Below are 22,771 nucleotides of genomic sequence, written 5' to 3'. Positions count from 1 at the left end.
CTGTATATGCATCTGGGAACTCAGCAGAGGGAAAGATTGGTGAAGAAGGTGCAATAGGAGAGTAATTGAGTAGCACTTTCCTTTCTGCTGCAGGTCATGGGTGAGCTTGGATCACCCCTGAAAGCAGCACAAAATATTCCCTGCACATAAAAAGTTCAAAGTCATGAAGAAGGATAATACTGTACAACCTGGAAGCTGATTTAATTTCACTATAGATACAGATATACCTGTAAACACCTTGGAGTAAGTCACACTGAATTTAATGAGACTTATTTTTGAGTAGACATGCACTGGACTGTGCCGTAACATCTTCATATTGTTGTTGTTTAAGTCATGTCTGACTCGCAGTAACCCCATGGACCAGAGCATGCCAGGCCTTCCTATCTTCCACTACCTCCCCGGGTTAGGTCAAATTCATGTTGGTAGCTTCGATGACACTGTCCAACCATCTCATCCTCTGTCGTCCCCTTCTCCTCCTTCCTTCACACTTTCCCGACATCAGCGTCTTTTCTAGGGAGTCTTCTGTTCTCATGAGATGGCCAAAGTATTGGAGCCTCAGCTTCAGGATCTGTCCTTCCAGTGAGCACTCAGGGTTGATTTCCTTCAGAATAGATAGGTTTCATCTCCTTGCAGTCCAGGGGACTCTCAAGAGTCTCTTCCAGCACCACAGTTCAAAAGCATCAATTCTTCAGTGGTCAGCCTTCTTTATGATCCAGCTCTCACTTCCGTACACCGCTACTGGAAAAACCATAGCTTTGACCTTTGTTGGCAAGGTGATGTCTCTGCTTTTTAAGATGCTGTCTAGGTTTGTCATTGCTTTCCTCCCAAGAAGCAGGCATCTTTTAATTTGGTGGCTGCTGTCACCATCTGCAGTGATCATGGAGCCCAAGAAAGTAAAAACTGTCACTGCTTCCATATCTTCCCCTTCTATTTACCAGGAGGTGACGGGACCAGTGGCCATGATCTTCAAGTTGTTTTTTTTTTTATGTTGAGCTTCCGACCATTGTTCTCTTGACAAAACTCTATTAGCCTTTGTCCTGCTTCATTTTGAACTCCAAGGCCAAACTTACCTGTTGTTCCTTTTATCTCTTGACTCCCTACTTTAGCATTCCAATCCCCTATGAGAAGAACATCTTTCTTTGGTGTCAGTTCTAGAAGGTGTTGTAAGTCTTCATAGACTTGGTCAGTTTCAGCATTGGTGGTTGGTGCATAAGCTTGGATTATTGTGATGTTGAAATGTTTGCCTTGGATTCGTATTGAAATCATTCTATCATTTTCATACAATCATTTTCAAATAGATTCTCTTCTCTGTCGGTGGAAGATGCATTTACAAATAGAATTTCTCATAGGAAAGATTTCTGTATCTAACGAAACGTAATGTAGATCACATTTATTTAATAAAATCCTTGCATTGTGACATCAAAACTGATTCATCATCTATTTGAACTTTAACTACCTACTTTTGGTTCACATAGTTCATAACACATTGCAAAATGCAATTTGTCTTCATAAATGTATTATTATTTAATCATATGAAAGTTTGGTTTTTATCTTTGGCAAATATTTATAGTAGTTTTAATACACAGGAGCTATTCTTGACAGATATGATGAAACAGATTTATCACTCTTGACAAATTATATTGCAAAATGTCCTCTCTTGACTGCCCACAGAAGAAAAGGCATCAAGGAATTCAACAGGAATGTCACCTGTGATTTTTTTGTTTTTTAACCTTTTACCATGGCAATCAAAAATCTCTTTTTGAAGGAACTCCACAGCAGTTAGTATAGGGACTGGTTATAAGGGTAATTGTGTGAATGAATGAAACCTGTAGCCCTTTAAATCAAACTAAGTAGTGTTTTATTAAAGTGCCCAGCAAATCAATCTAAATCCAAGGATAATAAAGTCCTAATCAGGTAGTAGAAAAAAAATAATAGGTTGTCATGCATGAGGAAAAATAGGCAATCATGGAATGTTTTCTTTAATTAGGTCATGTAAAGTGGAGGGATTGAGTACGAACTGGCAAGACATTCATCATGAGCAAGGTGGGAAATTATTTAGATTACAGACAAAGGAAAATTGAATGTGATACTCGAAGATTTGACTGGACAGAAAATTAAACTTTTTTTTAGTTGGGGGGGGGGTGCTATTGATGTCACTGGCTTTTGGTAATTTATTGACCAGGAAGTGTTCACAACTAATTTTATCCAGTCTCTTCTATGGTTAGCTGAAATTATTATACCTGCCTCTCATTTTGTGTTCACAGCTTTGGGTTATCGTAGGAGGTAGTTTGCTGGATAACCCTGGGGATCCCATCTGCCTAAGCTGACATTTTCTGATACTGGGCAGCCATCAATAGGATATGGAAGAAATATCTTTCTTTGGTGGCTTGCATCCAGCTCTTAGCACCATGGCAAAATCCTCCTGAAAATGGTTTATTTCAGCTGTTGGGGTTCATAGACAATTAGACAATGCACAGCTTCAAAATTGTACTTTTTTTTTTGACAGCAGTTTCTCAAATCCCTTGGCCAACAAGACTCTCAGTCATGCAGTCTGGAGGATTTTAGCAGCTGTAGTCCAGAAAAAGTAACTTCCCAAACTCTGAAGTTACAGATCTGTTCTGCATGCCTACTCTCCTTTTAAAGCCATGCACACACAGTGATCATGAATGCCACCAAACTAATAGTACACTGTATGAAGGAATACCTCTGTTTGGTTATTCCATAAATTTACTGCCTGTTTTATAAGGCCACCTGAGTTCTTGTGCTGTAAGAGATATAGAAGAATCTATGACTTCTCACTGCCTTTCAGAATTTTCTAAACATCTGTCAGGCCTCCTGCCCTTCCCTCTTAGCCTCTTCTATCAACTAAAATAGCCTCAAGACAGTACAACCTCTCTTTTCTGACTAGTGTATAATATATCTCCCTTCAACCCTCCTTTCATGTCACTTAAAACATATAACTGTTCCACTCAACCTTATCATCAACCCACATTGTGTTGTGGAATTACAATTATTCCCTTTTAAGTTAGCAGTAAGAAACATGAAGAGATCAGCCTAGTTTCACCACCACCCTCTTCTCACAGTGGCTAGCACGATATATGTTAAATATCACTCTGGAAGCATTTTAAGTGAAAAAGAAAAGGAATCTTTACTTACAGTTGCAATCTCTAGTTACAGTCAGAAGAAAAATACAGGAAAGGGACATCTTCCATGCTTGCTGCATGCTTGGAGATCAGGAGCAGAAGAGAGAGTACCAATACAACAGGAAACAAAGCAAACAAATAGGAAGAGAGGAGGGAAAAGCCAAAGGCAGGAAAGAGAAACTTAGCAATAGGTTAGTGAGGAAAGAACCCGCTAACCTTTTAGGTTCTAAAAGCTTCCCTCCTACTGATACTCAGTGTTACAAAGTATTGATATCACCTTTTCCTATTCTATTAACTCATGGGGGTAAAACATCTTTTTTTTTTTTTTTTTTTGCTTTTTCCAAATAATCGTCTTGCCTTCCATGGCACTGCTATTAAGCTATGCTCTAGGTCTTTCCCTTTTAACATATCCATGGAATATGCTCCCCACCACCACCACTTTCTATTACATATTACTGTCAAATAATCTCCAGACCTCACAAAGTAATCACTTCCTGATTTTTCCCCCTTGAACTGATCCATTCACTAGCCATTTTCCACTTCTAAAATTGAAGTCAACAGCATTAGACTTTCTTGTCACCTTTTGGCTCATGAGAATGGCAGAATTTTGCAGTGTTGTACTTATGTTTCCAAAGCAATTTGGCAATACGTATCTCTAATTAGATTTCTCTGGTTATTGTACTGTGTGTTGGGTTGCTATGCTTATGCCAACTATATGCCAGCTATATTATGCCAACTATATTATGCAATTGTATAAGATACAGAGATACACAATTAACATATTTATTGCATCATCACCACTACCATCACCAATGGTGAGGGAAATATTGTAGCCCAGTGATGGCTAGTAAATGTAATCTTAAGATTTTAAAGCACAATCTTTGAAATTTCCAACATTTGTTGCACTGTTTTTAAACCAGTCATCTACAAAATAATGCGCCAGAACTATTTTCCAGGAAAGGAATGAGTCCCCTGCCAACAGAGCAGTTTTGGAACTGTAGCCGTGATGCCCTTGTACTCCAAGGCATAAGAAAGAATAATTTAACATTTATTTTCAAAACATGAACGATGATTATGCATCTCTGTTAGTAGCTTCTATAATCTGTCCCTCCCCACCAATTCATCTGACATTCATATTTCATTTTGATGTCTGACTGGTTGGTAGAACAACAATGTACATGGAGGTCTCTTTGATTTAGTGGTTCACAGATCTTTTTTAAAAAGTTACTTCTACCTCTAACTCCGCCACTCATGAAGAACCAACCTACAAATCACTTGTCAACAACTTTGATCCACCTAGTTTCAGGTGGTTTCCCCTCTGTCTATTATTTCTGCCAAGAGACCCGTGAAAATTAAATACAGACCTTGTCAATGCTTGACTGACCTGGTGCTCCATCATAACAGCAGTGTAATAGCAATAAATCATTTCAACTTTAATCTATTGTTATTGATGAATGTACAATTATTTGTCATCTAATATGCTGAAAATGATGACCAAAGAAATAGATCAACTTTTTTTCCCCAGCTTCCAAGTACGGCATTGATGGATTGTATCCCTAAGCTGTTATTACACTTATAATGTACTCTTCTGTTATGACAGCACAGCTAGTTTTTTTAATCATTCCATGGTAATCAACTTAAGACAACATAGCAAGACTCATAACTCATGTTCTTTTCATTTTTGGCAGTGATAGGAAATGAAAATGTTTTTATTCTTTTGGAATAATTCTTACCTGACTAGGCTAGAGATTACTTTAAAACTCTAAATAAATGGCTGTTTATTGAGCTGGAACTGAGAAGTAACATATTAAAATGTCTGTTTCTAAACGAAAAAAAAATGCAAGTCTTGATTGAAGTTAAGGTTTTGGTGGAAAAACAAATAAACAAAACTTTCTTCCTTTCTAAATAATTCACTATTAACCGGAACACATCCTGGCATGTCCGATTTGTTTCGTTTCAGTTTCCCCCCCCCTCCATTAGCTATAACAAGTAGTCAGAGAAATGTATCATACAGAAACATAGGACCACACCTCGAGTGAGCATTTATACAACACAGTTACCATGTTATTCACTTAGCAAATAAAGATGGACACTTTTTAATATAAAAATAGGATAGAATATATACTCCATCCAGACAATACAGGAAGCAAAACCTAAACAACAAAAAAGGTACAACAATGTCACAGGTTGGATCCAGACTAGTCCCTCCGTAAACAGAAGGACTCCTTCCATTTCTAGACAGAACGTGGATCTAATGAGGGTTTCCCCTGGAGGAAGCCACCCAGGGAGCAAGGCTACCCTTCCCAATGCAATGGCAGCACAACCTCCCACTTTGCACGGCAGGGTTGTCCAACTCTCTGGCAAAGCACTGGAAGTGGCACTACCATCTGCAAGGAAAAAAGGGAAATCAGAAACATTACTGCCCGACTATTTTCCTCCAAAGTCAATGGAAGTTCACTAAATGCACTGGGATCCAGCCTAATGAAAGGAGTCTATAATAGACTGCAGTCTCCAGCAGTTCACAGGGGGGAGGACGCAAGATGGTGACAGAACAACAGCCTGCCTCAGAGCCTCTCTTCAATTAATGTGTTTTTTTTCCCCTGTTGAAGTTCCAGTTTTTCAAAGATTTTTACTGCTGCTATGTGGGAGTTTTATAATAGCCATCTAATAATGTTTGTCTAACTCTCTTGGAGAGGGAGGTGCAGAAATGAAACATTAGTTCACATATCCCGTAATGATTCTCTGAAAGCCCGATTCGGCACAATTTTTAGTCAAAAGCAAATCACAACAGTCCGATGGCTCAGCTTCTACCAGTCCTGCCAGTGTAGAAGTATGGGATTCGTCTGTCTGCGCAAGCATTGCTAGGGGCAAATGGAGGGCAGATTTTCTTCATGGGGCAACAGTAGCTCTTGTGTAAAAGAGGCAGGCCCACGTTAGTCTGCATTCTGCTCAGTGGAAGCTCAGCAGTATACTGGCCACTGAGTTCAAGAGGGTTTACACCCACGGAAGTGGATACAGGATTTTAACCTTAATTGGCTTACAGTGCTACCACCTTCTCAGACGGTAGACCCATTCAGTTCAATACTGCACATCAGCTTATAACCTTAGTGACTGAAAATATGTCAAAGATAGCACTGGTCAGTCTTTTGACACTTCCATTAATAAAGATAATATATCTGCAAGAACAACAAAGTAAAAGGATAGTCAAGAACCTGGTAAGGCCTGTCACGTTTGATGGCTGGCAAAGAATAAAACATTCCATGTTTCCCCCCTTCTTGTTGATGCCTTACGTCGCTCTGCCTTCTCCATCCAGTACTGGACTACATGCCTGAAGAGAAGCAATAATTTGTGCAATAAAACCAAGTCTCTATCTCCATTCTCCAGTCCCATGCTTTTTCTTCTTTACAGTTTTTCTCACTTACAATTTTAAGAAATAGCTTTTGATTATGGTGACGATGATAATCCTCATTCTGCCTTTACAGATCTAAATTCTTTCAGGACAGTTTCAAATATGGATCCTGTGTAGAGGGAAAGAGTAATCCCACTGGAAATGCAGTAAATTCTGAGATCTGCTTTGTTCGGGTCCCTCATTCTTCTATTCCTTCTTAAGAAAGGTAAGTAGGTGGGCACCCACTGGGCCAGGACTACCATTAAACAGAACAAAGCAACTGTCTCAGGTAGCAACTCTTGAAGGCACCCCTCAAACTCTTCCTCCTGAACCCCAATTGGGAAAGATTCTTCTCTGCTGAGAACACAGCTCTGTATGTCACCTGGACTGACATAGCTCTGCTAAATCAGACTACTGTCTTGGGTATGATAGAGAACGTTATTCACTCACTGGTGTTCTATTTCCAATTGAGTTGATCTGTGTGTGTGGAATTGTTAGTTCTAATTCAGTATGAGTTGGGTGAATGTGCGTTGCTGTACTCATGAATGCATGGAAATTATGTGGTAAATTATGTGGATAATTATACATACATACATTTCTGGTTAGTTATGTCATCCATGGATATTTTGCTTTTTTCATTTGAAATTACACAATACTGTACTTTTCTAAGGAAATTGAAAGTCATATTTGTGAGTTTTTATTCACTCACTTTTTGCACCTTTCCCTGGATACTGTGGAAGTTAACACCTTCCCCACCCCAAGATTTATCAGAAAGAAAAAGAGGGGAAAATTAGCCTGCCCATCCTCTAAGATCAGGCCCTTCTGAAGGTGCCCTTCTGAAGGTGCCATCCCTGAAAGAGGTGAGGGGGATGGCATGCTGAAATAGGGCCTTCTTGGCTGTTGCCCCCCAACTTTGGAATGCCCTCCCTATAGAGATCCGCCTGGCTCCAACACTGTTGGCTTCTCGACGCCAGGCAAAGACCTTTCTGTTTAGCCAGCATTTTAATTAAACAGCATTCCCTAGCTGGCCACATGAGCAGTAGGACTTATTAATATTAATGTTTTAAGAATTATTTTAATATATGATATTTTATATTGTCTTTATATTGCCACCCAGAAGCCACTGGTAATCGTGCGGCTAAAAAAATATTGTAAATAAAAATCAATAAAATAAAATTACTCAAGCATTTTCCATTTTGGCTGCTTAATGTGATAAGCTATTCCTGACTATGATCTAAAAGTGTAGATTCTGGAGAGAAGGAAGTCAAATTTATTTCTCTACCAGTCCAATGGACACTTAGAGCACATCAGATTTTTCCCTTCGTCCTGCAATGCTTATGCTCTCCCCAAATCTGTTACAGAAGATTTGAGGGGTGGGGTGAGGAGAAATAATGTCACTTGGACAAATTTGTTGTAAGCAAAGGAAAATCAAGAAGGATTTTCTTAAGTTTGTGAAGGCTTAACATATTTCAACTCCCTCTCCAAGTGTTATAACTATTAAGCTATTGAACAATGCTTTAACTGAAGCTATTTCATGCTTTCGTTCCTGCCTCCCTTGCTCTTCTATGTTTACAATTCATTCACAAAATTGGTTATTAAGAAATACTACTGTCCATTATTTCTACCACAAATGGAAGGTGTCACTAAAAGTAAAGGACTTCTAATTTAGGCAAAATAAAATCCACCCATTATAGGCAATGTTATTACTGTACTTTTTCTGATGTGTTAGTGGGGTGGTCATGGCTGCATTGCCGAAAAGAAAGGTATGGGCAATAAGGATCACTCAGGAGGAGGACATTTTCCACCATAATGGAGGATATATTTGCATTAACTTTGCATAAGCTAATGTTACCTGTTCCATACAACTTTCACCATAAACAGAGATCATTACAATGATTTAACTATGTCTATAACACAACTTGCCTTCATACAGAAGATTGACTAGATGACCTCTGTAGGCCCCAATATTGAAACAAAGGTGAGGCAGAAACAAATAAATAAATAAAACATAGTGTTTCTTAACTCTGTGTTTTCTACAGCTCACTGTCTGTGGATATACATTTAATATAAAGAGTACTGATTCTATATTTAATATTTTAATTTCATTAAAACCAATTCACTGTTCATTAAGCCAGAAACCCCTAGTTAATTGATAAGAGTAATTTATTTTAACCTATCAATTAGTATTATTTTGCAAATTAAATTCATTACTTCATAGAGTTATAGATATAGATGATATAGATATAGATATAAGACTCAAAGGTATGCTCTTTCTTCAATGTGGAGGATGAGTTCCATTCATAAGTAGAGATCCAGGCTGCCCTTTGCAAAGATGGCAGCCGCAGCTTCCCTACCCTAAATGAAGCTGCAGCCACCATCTTTGCAAAGAGCACTCAGTCTCCCTTTTGACATGCCATGGCTGCGAGGCCAGATGGAGACCTCAGCAGCAGCGATTAAGGTAAGGGGATAGGGTGGCAGCTAAGATAGGGAGAGGAACGGGGTGGGGTAGGCTGTGGGGTGCCTGGCTGTGATCAGGTGATTGGTGGCCAGTAGGCAGAATATTATGGGTTTTTTTAATATGAAGGATGAATAAAAATGGGTAAATATTCATCCCTTCATATTCATGGGGTTCTCTGGAACCCACAAATATGAAGGGATGAATATTTAATGAATCAGCTATTTTCGTCGAAAAAGCCAATCTGTTTTTATATTCGTCCCCATCTCTATTCATAAGCCTCTCTATTCCACCGACCGCCAGTCACCATATATGACTAACGAAAGAGACAGGAAAAAAATAGTGGAGCTTTAATGGTAGTGGTGGTAACTGCAAGAAACTGGGCTAGCAACAGACAATGAAAGGAGGTAAGGAAGTAGCAGGTGGCAAAAAGAGAAATCTGCATTCTGGTCTTTAGTCAATGTTGCCTTCTCACTCCCCCCCCCCCCACTGCCCTGGGTCTTTTTAAAATGTATATAATGACCAACAATCAATAAGAAAATGCAGAAGGGGGAAATATGAAATCGTTCCAAAGTGTGACTGTAAATATGCTTCACACAACAGCCTTATAAGGTAAGCCACCCATCTCGGATTTTCTATTATTATACATGGGTGACTTAGAATGACAGACAGTAAGCTAGCTAAAAGCCTCTAATAAGTTAATGAGTAAGAACCGAATTGACTTTGATTCTCATCCAAGGAATATCTCTCTGGTAAGCAATTAACAATGACCTTCTACAGTAAAAAAAACATGGCGGCAACTTTGTATGCTCCTCAAATATACACCCTATTTATTTTTCCTGGTTATTTATTCTGGAGAGTTATGGTTGTTGCTAAAAACATGTTTCAAACTCCCAGCCTGTAACAATCACGATCAGTTATCCTCAAGGGCAATCCTTTTTCTTCTTCATCTTGAAATCATGACCCATTTGATATCCCAAAAACAGCAACATTAATTTTAATTTGTCACATTGTAGGGTATAAATGGAGTAAATGTTAATAGCATTCTTCTTGAGTAATCAGTTCTACATGATTAACCTAAAAATTGCCAAACTGTTGTTTACCATTCATTTGTATCTTGGAGAAAAGGCATGAGGACTCAGACAGGGTTGGATTCATTTACCTTCTGATCTGTATTAAAACTTGCCACAATGATTCATAATCATTTCACTCCGTATTTATCCTGACAAACCATTTTGGGTGCTATTCAGAGTGAAAATAATGCTCTGCTGACAGCATCACTGATTCTGTTTGTTTTCAGATTTTGCATGCACGTTCAGTGTAATATTAGTGTGAGCTTCTAGCTTTTTAAAGGTAGATATTTTTCAGGATGATCTCTCTCTCTCTCTCTCCCTCTCTCTCTCTCTCTGTTCCAAAGAGTTTAGCTTGTGGTCTTTACTACCATCTAGTGGATCAAATATATCACAACACAGGAAAATAAGGTCAAAAATTGGAAATAAAGCATCTTGGATCAGAATAAATTGAATTTACCAGCTTAAGGAAATGTACTAAAGAATTCATTAAGGTATCTTATTATATGTTATACATTTTATTCTAGGATAAAGAGAACACAACAGGTAGAAAATTTAGGGCGGCCATTTTGGTAATTCTTGAATTTGAATAGCAAATATTTAGGTAGAAAACTTACTTCTAAAGCTTCCAAATCACAGAATCTACCATCCATCCTGGCAGGGGGTGGAAAAGTAACTTTTCCAAGTTACGCTCTTGGGACAGGTATGAAGGGAAGAATAAAGAGTTAGAAAGTTAGCCAAAAAGGGTTAACAGTTTAGTTGACTGTTAGTGAACCCAACAATCTATTTCTGTTAAGTTGAAGTTGGACAAAATTTTAACAGGTGAGGTGTCATTTAAGTTTTCAGGTTAGTGACTACAATGAACATTTGCCTGAAAAAAGTAGGAAATTCCCATCAATTATTTCATTCCTTACTGTCCTCCTCCCATCCCTGTTTTGATCTCTGGAGAACAGCTACATAAATTTTTGCAAATAGCATTTCAAACTCAACCCACCAAAACTTTATCTTGCCTGATCTCACCCCTCCCTTATGACCAGTTTTTTACACACACACCTTTAAACTTTATTGACTTCCAAAGGAATCCGACAATATTTTCAAGGAGTCAAAATTTAGTTTCCTCAGATAGACAACGAACCTCTTGCACTCTGCAGGGTGTCCCTGCTGAAGAGCACCTGTTGATGTAAAGAAGACCACCACCCCCTTCCAAGCTGTCCTTACTGCCTGTTGATTTAAAATCTTTAAACTGCTAATTAAATAACGGAAGCTGCCAAATTTCATGTAAACACAGCAGCCAGGCTGGCGTTAGGAACATCAAAAGACAACCATATTTCTCCTCCACCAGCCTATTTGCAGTGGCTGCCACTATGCTTCTGGGTCATGTTCGAGGTGCTGATGTTGACATTCAAAGCCCTAAATGATTTAGGACTGTCAGAGTGCCTCTCCCTGAGAGTGATCTCCCATCCCATCCCAATCCATGATGCTATTATGGATGGCCATCCCAAGGGAGGACTAGAAATCTACGATCAGGAACTAGGCCTTTTTGGTGGAACTCCAATTGAGTTCCCCTCTTTGGCTTCAGAAAACAAGTAAAAATGTGGTTTCTCACCCAGGCCTTTTACAGTCTTATCCCTGCTTAATTTTACTGCCTTTAATTATCAGCTATCCTTTTCTTATCAGTTGATTGACATTGGTTTTGACACCATCTTGTTCTTTAAATACAGTTAGGCTTAAGGAAAGGCTTCATTCTCTTTCATTGTTTTAACTGATGCTTATTACTGAACTTTATGTTATCTTTTATCTTGATGATTTTGTTTGTAAGCTGCCCAGAGTAGTGGCCTAGCCACTAAATGGGCAGAGTAGACATTTTAAAAATGAATGAATAAATAAAAATAAAGTCCTGCACTCTATATATGCACCAGGGTACCACCTTCATTGGTGGAAATAAAATAGGATTGCAGTTGTTTAACAGTGTAATCCAGTGCAGATTTATTTACAAACAAATCCCACTGTGTTCTTACTCTTATAGCATTGACTTGGTTTATTAGTTGCATTTAGAGATGGGCATGAACAAGTTCATCCCAGTTGCAGCACAGGTACTGCTGCTTCTCTCCCCACCTCTTCATCCAATTCAGCCACTCACAAGGCCCCACTGGCTTGCTTTTTCCACCTCCTCAGCTAATCTCCCAGTCAGGAGCAACAGCAAAAACTTCCCTGCCCTGTCCTTTTGTCTGCGTGGGAGATCAGCCAAGAAGGCGGGACAGAGAAGCCTGAGCTATGGCTGGGACTGGAAGATCAGTTGAGGAGGTGCTGGAAGCTACCATGCTGGGCCTGGTGAGTGGCTGGTTGAGCCAGAGGAGGTGCAGGAGGGGAACAGCAGCACCTCTGATGTCACCTTTATGAACTGGGACAAACTGGGACAAATGGTTCGTGCCCATCTCTAGTTATATTCATAACCAGTCTTTTCTTCAAATAATGGCCAAGATCCTGTTCCTTAGCATAGTAAATTACACTAGGTTCATTGAATCACTGGGAGTTTAAGGATTCACTTCTTCCATGGACCTACCCTAACTGTGACTTACTTTAGGGTAGCTAGTCATTACTAGAGTAGGCTCATTTAAATCAATGGAACTTATAGAGGTGTTGACTCGCCACATCCCCACTGATCTCTCGGGCCTGATTAGCATAATCTAAATACTCCCAGACTCTGGAACTCCCTTCCACGAAATGTTAGGCTGGCCCCACCTTTGCTGTCCTTCTGCAAGCTGGTGAAGACATTTCTCTTCAGGCAAATTTTCCCTGAATGAATGGCTGTCAAGTGGGTTTTTTTAAGTAGATTGTTGTACCTTACTGCACTGAAGATGTTTTGGTGTTGCTTATAATTTTTGGTATTTATTGATCCTTTTACTGTTACTAATTTTAAATATTGAATTTTAATTGTTATAAGGTGTCTTGGATCATTACTAAATAAATGTATTATGCTAAACAGGATTTTGTTAATTGTATTTATTTTTCCATGAACATATTTATTTTTCAGTAAAGTACATATTTATGGAGAAATTTTGTGTGCAGAGATGGTGTCTAGGGTTAGAAAACACACCCAGATACAGTATCTGGGTGTATTTGGAAGTATATTGTGTCAGATAAAGTGGGACTTACTTATGAGTAGATGGGTACAGAATGGCACTTTTTGAATAATTGAAATGGAGTATGTTACATGAATTGCTGTATTAGGCTGCACTATGACTCCCTCCCATCCTTGTTAAATGCTTACAATTAAGTCTGCAATGCTGTATTCATTTACCTGGGAGTCAGCCCTACTGAGCTCAGATCAACTTACTTCTCAGTACTCATATAAAATATTGTACTCTAATTCATCAACATGGATACAATTTAACAAGTGAGGGAAGAACCCCACTCCTTTTAATCACCCAAATATAGACACAACAGTTGCTAGACATATATCAACACATATTCTTTTCTCAAGCAGAAAGAATGTCCTTGTGCGCAGGAGGGGCGCATTTTCGCGCCCTCGAACTGGGCGACGGCGTTTGCTCACCTGGCCCCCGGAAGAGGCAAACAACGGGGCCATGTGACAGGTGACTGGGGCTGGATGCTATATAAGGAAGCTGCTGCTTTATGAGGTTGCTCTTTCGCTTTGGCACCCACCCGCCCACCCTCTTTCTAGTGTGTTTTGGGGGTCGCCTTTTTGGGGCCGGATAGGAATTTTTGACCCCCATCCTGATTGGCCGTGGATGGGGGGATTTTTCGCCTATCCCACACTGGAAAAGGGTTTCTTGGTTGGCACTTTAGGGTGGCTTATATTCGGTCACACTGGCGGGTAGTGCGGGAATAACTGGTTGTCTCGGTGTGTCCCCCCTTTTATAATTACGATAAAGCCAACAGCGCGTAGCTCCTCACGGCCCTGGTGATCGTGCGATCACAGGGTCGGGAGCAGCTGATGTGCTGGGCCACTTTCGGACCGGGAGTCATCAATATAGATGGCTCGGGGTCCGGGGTGTTTAATTGCGGCCTTACAGGTTCCTCCGGTCGTTAGACAGCTGGAACCTGGGGGCCGGGGACTCGCCCATTGACTGATATGGAATCATTGGATGACATGGAGTTATTTCCCCGCACTACCACAGGCCCCCTCAGTTTTGGATTGGTTTATTGATTGAATTGATTTGGTTTCAATAAAGTGTGGCCCATTTTAAAATCCAAAGAATCGTTGTCTTGCGTCTTTATTCTGGGGCTTAGGGGAGCAATACAATATTTATAGAGAAAGGGGACTGAAGTTCCCCAATTCTTACCCATCACTACTGGTCAATCTTGGATGATTAGGGAGCAGTAAGGGTGGAAAGATATTTGCAGCCTAGAAAGATGGCAGAAGTCATCAAATGGAAAGGAATCGCTGATGCCCAGTAGAGTTCAAAGATGAATCCACAAGCAGCTCAGACACACATTTGGAGGAATCTCATCTCAACATGGGCTGCAATGATGAACAAGCAAACTAACCTGCCAGCCCTGAGTAACTTGTCTTACACTTACAAAGGTTTCCCATACTTACCCTTAGGAATCAGGGACTACATGTGACTTCCCCTCTGCTTTTCTCTGGAAGGCAAATTGTTTATGAGGTAGATGAGAGAGAGTCTGCCTGCAACCTTTGTTTCTTACACTCAGCTACTTTCAGCAGAGGGATGAAGAGAACCTTAGAAGCGTAAGATTCTTCTATGCTGCAATCACCTTGCAGACATACAAACTGCCCTGATTTGTTTGTTGTTTCGTCATTTGTCTGAGTATGGTGCACATATCTCATCTGTTCTGATCAATAAGTAGACATTCCAAACAATGCTATTCATGTAAGTAGTTTGCTAGTATGGGGTTAAAAGCTGGAACAAATTTTCCAAGCTCATTTTCCCCCCAGCTGCATCATGAGGAACCCTTGGTTTTATAGCTGATTTTAATGAAAGGGGGAATTGTATTCGCGAAGGCTTTCACGGCCGGGATCTAATGGTTGTTGTGGGTTTTTCGGGCTTCTTGGCCATGTTCTGAAAGTGGTTCTTCCTAACGTTTCGCCAGTCTCTGTGGCCAGCATCTTCAAAGGACAGCAAACTGTGCTCTGGGTAGGCTTGAGAGTGGGTGGAGTATTTATGGCTGTGAGAAGGCTAGTTTGTGAGATAGGCTATTGTCCTGATCAGGAGATGGTTGATTATTGTGTTTTGTTGTGGCTGTATTGTTTTGATAAGGAGGGGAGATTATCTGTCCCTGTGGTTGATGGGTGTCATTAGCTGGTTTTTTGTGTGCAGTAATCCCTTGACCTTGTGGCTGGGTGGAGTTCCTTGACCTTTTGCACTCTTTGTTTTTGAGAGCTGGGAGCCAGGTTTTGTTGATTTTCAGACATTCCTCCTTCCGGTTGAAGTTTTGTTGATGCTTATGGATTTCAATGGCTTCCCTGTGCAGTCTGACGTAATGATTGCTGGTGTTGTCCAGTATTTCAGTATTTTGAAATAGAATTTCATGTCCAGAAAAGGGGGAATTATTTGAATGTATCATTTGGTATAATTTGGTTGATTGTGACACTGTTAATTGAAGTCTACAGACCATAAAGGCAAAGGTTCCCCTTGACATTTAGTCCAGTTGTGTCCAACTATAGGGCATGGTGCTCATCCCTGTCTCCAAGCCGTACAGCCAGCATTTGTCCGTAGACAGTTTCTGTGGTCATGTGGCCAGCACGACTAGACAGGGAACAACATTACCTTCCCACTGTGGTGGTACCTATTTATCTACTCGCATTTACATGCTTTCGAACTGCTAGGTTGGAAAGGTAGATTTAGCATCCAAACTTTAACTTCAGTTTCATGGAATTCTTAGTATACAGTATATGTTTAATCAGAAAGACATTCGGGGGGGGGTGGGATGACATTTACTCTGAAATTTCCAAAGTTTACAGCTTTGCAGTTCTCCTGTCCTGATGACTTGAAACAAATAAGCAGTAAACAACCTATTAAGGATATTTTCAATATGCCTTGACACACAGCCTTGATCTACTTAAAATTCCTTCTGTACCAAACTGTGCAAATTTTAGATTAATGATACTTTTGATTACAAGTCTCTAATCAACAGAACAATATAATTATCTTTCGCAGCTTGTATATTATGAAATTTAAAATACATTTACAGCCTATTCCTCAAAGTACTTCCTCTAGCACAACCCCCTCTACTTAACGAACCTGGCACAGACTGAGAGGGTGGGCTGTTGCAAATTAAGTGCATCCTAAATTGTCTCAATAGAGGAGTTATCCAATATAAATAACGAATTACACAAACAGATGTAACACACAGTAAAACATTTCGCATGAATATGTATTTATCCTCACCTCCCTACAGCTAATATGGGTAACCAGTGAGGTGTAGTGGATCAAGTGGGGGATTAGGACTCTGGAGACCAGGGTTTGAATTCCCTCATGGCCATGGAAAATCATTAGGGGAATAGAAATTGTTAAACCATTCCTTAAATATCTCACTTACCTCAAAAACTCCACTAGGGTCACTACCAGTGAGTTCCAACTTGGTGGCACATAACTATATTGCATTGCAGTATACTCCTCTAACTACTTTGACTTTAGCACAGTGCAATTTTTTCCAAATACACAACAGTAGTGTAAGTGCAGGGAAAACTTGCACTTTTCTTTGAGGAATCAAATACCTCTTGGGAGACTGTTAATTTTAAGTTGTTCTACATCACACTGTTTTACTGTGTGATGTATAGTGCTGTGTTGCATTGTATTTGAGGTGGTGTAGGTTTTCTCCATAGGGAGAAATCTGCTTTCAAACTCTTTCCCTTTTATTCTTTTATTTTTTATTATTTTTATTTTTTTGTTTAAATAAACTGTTCAACTTTAGCACTGCATTACATAGGTGCTGGAGTCCTTCTGTCTGCAACAATGACAAATCACTATGGCATTCAGAGTTTTTTTAAAAAAATAATTCAAACAAGGTGGTTGTAGACAAGGACAGAATGCAGGCAGAGTCAGGACAGACCCATGGGCGGATCAAAACACCAACCCAGGATCTATTTAAGGCCATTTAAAAGAGTGATATATTCCTCTGCACTGAGTCACCCTGGTTAAATTAAACCTGTCCCATGAAGATGGAGAGAGCAACATAAAGAACATGTGACATTAATCGATACAGTGATGCTCTGACATAACTCTTGGGTCATTTGGGCCATATAGTTGGACTGTAACCCTACAGCTAATAAGAATGTTCAACTCAGTTTTAATGAGATTGTGCATTAAACAAGAAAATCTTAGAAAAGCTGGAGATTCAGTTTTAATCACAACTATATTAAATCAAAATTTTTTTAATCCTTCCCAATTTGAAAATGCATACATTTGGGCATGATTCAGACACAGGTATTAAAAACAAAAGCTCCTGCAGAGTGATTGAGTTCCATAATTACCTAAAGTAAAATGGCATCTGTGTCTCCTTTGACCTTTTCTGTTGTTAAAACTAGCATATAGGCTCTACTGATCAACAAAAACCTAAAGATCCTTCTTGACTAATCTGGCTCATTGATTTTGAAACAAAAAGCCATGGAATCTTGTGGCTTGCACTGGAGGCAGAAGGACACCCAATTATAAGAGATCTACATTTTCATAGTAGGGAAGGAAGAGTATTTCAAGCCGGTTTATTTTGTATTGCAAATTTCCAGAATCCACAAATTGCTTCATAATCTAAATGGAAGGAAAAGAAATGTGGGAAATTGAAACTAACAGGGCTTGGGGTGCTTAACGTCTAAAAGCCTGGATTTGAATCCCTATGCGTTCATCCCTGTTATTGTAGAAATTGGGTCGGTGTGCATTGTTTTTTTCCTGAGAAGTTCCTTATCTTTAACATATATAAGACAAGCAAATATAATATGATCTTCCCATAGATTTGCTTCAGTTCTGGCAGACTTCGCTATATGCAGTCTCCACTTTTCCCAGGCTTATACGTGATCCGGTTGCAGGAAAGACTAGTGCAAGGACTCCAGCAAATGCAAGGAATTCATTTTTAACCTGGCTCCAGATGTTCTGCAGAGGGTCAATGTTCCTTGGGGATCCTGAGAACTACAGCTCCCAGAGGATTGTGCCAGGGCACTTGGAGGATTTATGCCACGGCTAGGACCAAATGCCTTTTTTCCTTATATTCCATGGTTCTGATGGACTGAACCAGCACACAGCTGATTGGGTTTAGAGACTCCATTTCACAAGCCTCTGACTAACAAGAAATTTTCTACAACTGTTTAAAAAAGACAGTTTTTTAAAAAACCTGAAGAGATTTTGTTGAATGATCTAAAACTGAGAATGTTTGGAGTTGTGGTTCCCAATCTTGAGTCCCCAGATGTTGACTAAAACTCCCAGAAGCCTCCACCATTCACTGTACTGGCCAAGATTTCTGACAGCTGTAGTCCAAAAACTTCTGGGGACCCAAGATTGGGAACCACTGTCATAGTGCAAACCAGCGACAAGGTGAGGTCATATACGGTTCAGCTGGGAACCTCTTACAGATTACTTCATTATTTAGGCCATTAATACTGAACCTTGTTTTTATTGCAAGCAAGGCATCTTTCACAAGCTGCCTAGGAAGTCTCCCATCCAGATGCTCATCCAAATCTGGGCCTACTTAGCTTCGTAAAATGGTAGGTAATTCATTATGAACCACTTTGTAATAAAGGGGAGCAATCATATTCGTACAGCAAAACATCTGTATTGTTTCCTAATTTCCAAAATTTGAGGCACACTATTTCTGTTATAAGCAGCACACTTTGCTTTCTTGTTTCTCACACTGTTAATTTCTAAATACTGTATAAGATTTTAAAACAGATAGGTAATGTTACTATGCATGGAAATCTGCAAAACTGTTGCAGCACAAGTAATCTTTCAAGAAGTCTGAGTTATCCTCCCGAAAATAATGCAAGGATCCTTCAATGTCTCCTCGATGCTTCCTCAAAAAAGGTCCCAGGATGCTTTGCAGAGAAAAATAAAGGAGCATAGATTACCCATAAAATGCTTCTATTTCCCTGTCACAAAATTGTGGACAGTGTCCCCCCACCCCACCCGCTTTACATTTGCCACATCAATTAAAACTCCAGCCCTCGGTCAAAGGCAGAAGACACAGAGCCTGGAGCTGTTCGCCCATCACTACGCACTCCTGCCTTCTGTGTCCTTCCTGGAGGGGGCTTTAATTTTGCACCTGATTAAATGGTGACTAAGAATCAGAGTCATGCTCTTGGGTGATTCACTGGGTTGGCTGACTGACTGAAAAGCACCACAGGGTACAGTACAATTTACTTGGGTGCTCTAATTAGCACTGTTAATTGGGGCACAAAATCTATGTAAAATTGGGCCCTAGTTTTTTTTTTTTTTATCAACCATCATTCAGGGATTGGCAAGCAGCCAATGAAACAGAAGAGCATTATTAATCCATTCTATACAGAGCTTGAAACATACGTATGCATTTTGTTTTCCTTGGAAACAACTATAAACTATTGAGGTATATACTGACATGCAACATTCTATCTCTTATGGCACACATAGATACATGATACATGGTACCACGCCACACTGCTGTTTCCTCCAGTGCTATACTGGTGTGGTGATATGCTCATAATAAAATATCTGTGTGTCATTTGTGCTATTTATCCGTCCCATCCTTCCATTACTAGTACTCTCAAGGCAACATACAAAATACAGATAAAATGGCAATAAAAGCAGAAACACATCATGACAACAAAATAAATAAAATGAATTCATAATTAAATAAAATTAAACAAGAATCCACAAATTTTCATTGTAATATACTCAGGAAATGGTATTTAAAACTATTAAAATCTGATTAGTAATAATAACTATGTGACCTTTTCTAGGCACAGAATGCTTACAAGTACCCATTCTTTCTTCTGAGGCCACCCTGTAGTTCATCCAAGACCAAACAGACTGGGTCTTCTTTTACACAGCACAGTTAGGAATCAGACTCCTGACCAGATGTTCCTGTAGTCACTAGAACAAGTTAATCTTTACTGTCTTTCTAAAACATAATAATAAGGTGCCTGTTTTGACTTCCTTAAGGAGGATGTTCCATAACCAAGAACAGTTTCAGAGAAGGCCCTATTTATAAGTCCCGCTGCCTTCTACCTATTCAAGGCACAATTCATTATATCAGGAACAAGGGCAGGAAGCCTTTTCCATGTACATGGGAACAGCAAGAAAATGATGACATTGAGGGAAAATACATGTATAGTTCAAATATGCAGTTGCATCCTTTGGTTTATTTGTAGTTGATCAATAGTTTAAGATCTGCAGAACAGTGAAAAAACATGGGGAAAAACTTCTTTTCTGATGTGAGGTCATGAGAACATTCCATATCTAAAGCTTGATCTGTGATGTTTGATTCGCTCATTCCATCTTTGTGAATTCCAGCACTAAGCGGACAGGCTGGGATGTAAAATTATGTCAGATTAAAAAATTTACCAAATATTGTGATGCAGTGCTCTATGCAAGAAAGCAAAGTGGCTGTCCAACGAGGCCTTAGAAATAGCAGAGAGGAGAAGGGAAGCAAAATGCAAGGGAGATAGGGAAAGTTACAGAAACTTGAATGCAGACTTCCAAAGAATAGCAAGGAGAGACAAGAGGGCCTTCTTAAATGAACAATGCAAAGAAATAGAGGAAGATAACAGAAAAGGAAAGACCAGAGATCTGTTCAGGAAAATTGGACATATTAGAGGAACATTTTGCGCAAAGATGAACATGATAAAAGACAAAAATGGGAAGGACCTAACAGAAGCAGAAGACGTCAAGACGAGGTGGCAAGAATATACAGAGGAATTATATCAGAAAGATTTGGATATCCCGGACAACCCAGACAATGTAGTTGCTGACCTTGAGCCAGACATCCTGGAGAGCGAAGTCAAGTGGGCCTTAGAAAGCCTGGCTAACAACAAGGCCAGTGGAGGTGATGGCATTCCAGTTGAACTATTTAAAATCTTGAAAGATGATGCTGTTAAGGTGCTACATTCAATATGCCAGCAAGTTTGGAAAACTCAACAGTGGCCAGAGGACTGGAAAAGATCAGTCTACATCCCAATCCCAAAGAAAGGCAGTGCCAAAGAATGCTCCAACTACCGTACAATTGCACTCATTTCGCACGCTAGCAAGGTTATGCTCAAAATCCTACAAGGTAGGCTTCAGCAGTATGTGGACCGAGAACTCCCAGAAGTACAAGCTGGATTCCGAAGAGGCAGAGGAACTCGAGACCAAATTGCTAACTTGCGCTGGATTATGGAGAAAGCCAGAGAGTTCCAGAAAAATATCTACTTCTGCTTCATTGACTATGCGAAAGCCTTTGACTGTGTGGACCACAGCAAACTATGGCAAGTTCTTAAAGAAATGGGAGTGCCTGACCACTTTATCTGTCTCCTGAGAAACCTATATGTGGGACAGGAAGCAACAGTTAGAACTGGTCATGGAACAACTGATTGGTTCAAAATTGGGAAAGGAGTACGGCAAGGCTGTATATTGTCCCCCAGCTTATTTAACTTATATGCAGAATACATCATGCGGAAGGCTGGACTGGAAGAAACCCAAGCCGGAATTAAGATTGCCGGAAGAAATATCAACAACCTCCGATATGCAGATGATACCACTCTGATGGCAGAAAGTGAGGAGGAATTAAAGGACCTTGTAATGAGAGTGAAAGAGGAGAGTGCAAAAAACGGTCTGAAACTCAACATCAAAAAAACTAAGATCATGGCCACTGGTCCCATCACCTCCTGGGAAATAGAAGGGGAAGATATGGAGGCAGTGTCAAATTTTATCTTCCTGGGCTCCATGATCACTGCAGATGGAGACAGCAGCCCTGAAATTAAAAGGCGCCTTCTTCTTGGGAGGAAAGCGATGACAAATCTTGACAGCATCTTGAAAAGCAGAGACATCACCTTGCCAACAAAAGTCCGAATAGTCAAAGCTATGGTTTTTCCTGTCGTGATGTATGGAAGTGAGAGCTGGACCATAAAGAAAGCAGACCGCCGAAGAATTGATGCCTTTGAATTGTGGTGCTGGAGGAGGCTCTTGAGAATCCCCTGGACTGCAAGGAGAACAAACCTATCAGTTCTAAGGGAAATCAACCCTGAATGCTCACTTGAAGGACAGATCCTGAAGCTGAGGCTCCAGTACTTTGGCCATCTCATGAGAAGAAAAGAGTCCTTGGAAAAAAACCTTGATGTTAGGAAGGTGTGATGGCAAGAGGAGAAGGGGACGACCGAGGATGAGATGGCTGGACAGTGTCTGCGAAGCAACCAACATGAACCTGACACAACTCCGGGAGGCAGTAGAAGACAGGAGGGCCTGGCGTGCTCTGGTCCATGGGGTCACGAAGAGTCGGACACGACTAAACGACTAAACACACACACAGCTATTTTTCAAAAATGACTTAGCAAAGACACAGAATTGTATTATAGATTAAGAATATGGAGAATCAATGGAGACAGGAAACCAATTTATTTCCCTGGTGGTTTTCCCACAGGAAACAATTATGTGTATACCATTCTTTAAGGAGACAGCAGAACCCCTGAAATGAAATGGAAGCAATCATGCCTTTTGAATGGTGAACAATCTGGAACCCTGCAACAACCTAATCCCAACTTCTGTGCTTAATTCCATAGAAATATACCCTTTCC

The sequence above is a fragment of the Pogona vitticeps genome, chromosome 1 (genome assembly GCF_051106095.1).
Source record: "Pogona vitticeps strain Pit_001003342236 chromosome 1, PviZW2.1, whole genome shotgun sequence".
Classification (NCBI taxonomy): Eukaryota; Metazoa; Chordata; class Lepidosauria; order Squamata; family Agamidae; genus Pogona; species Pogona vitticeps.
Note: the sequence above shows the minus strand (reverse complement) of the source record.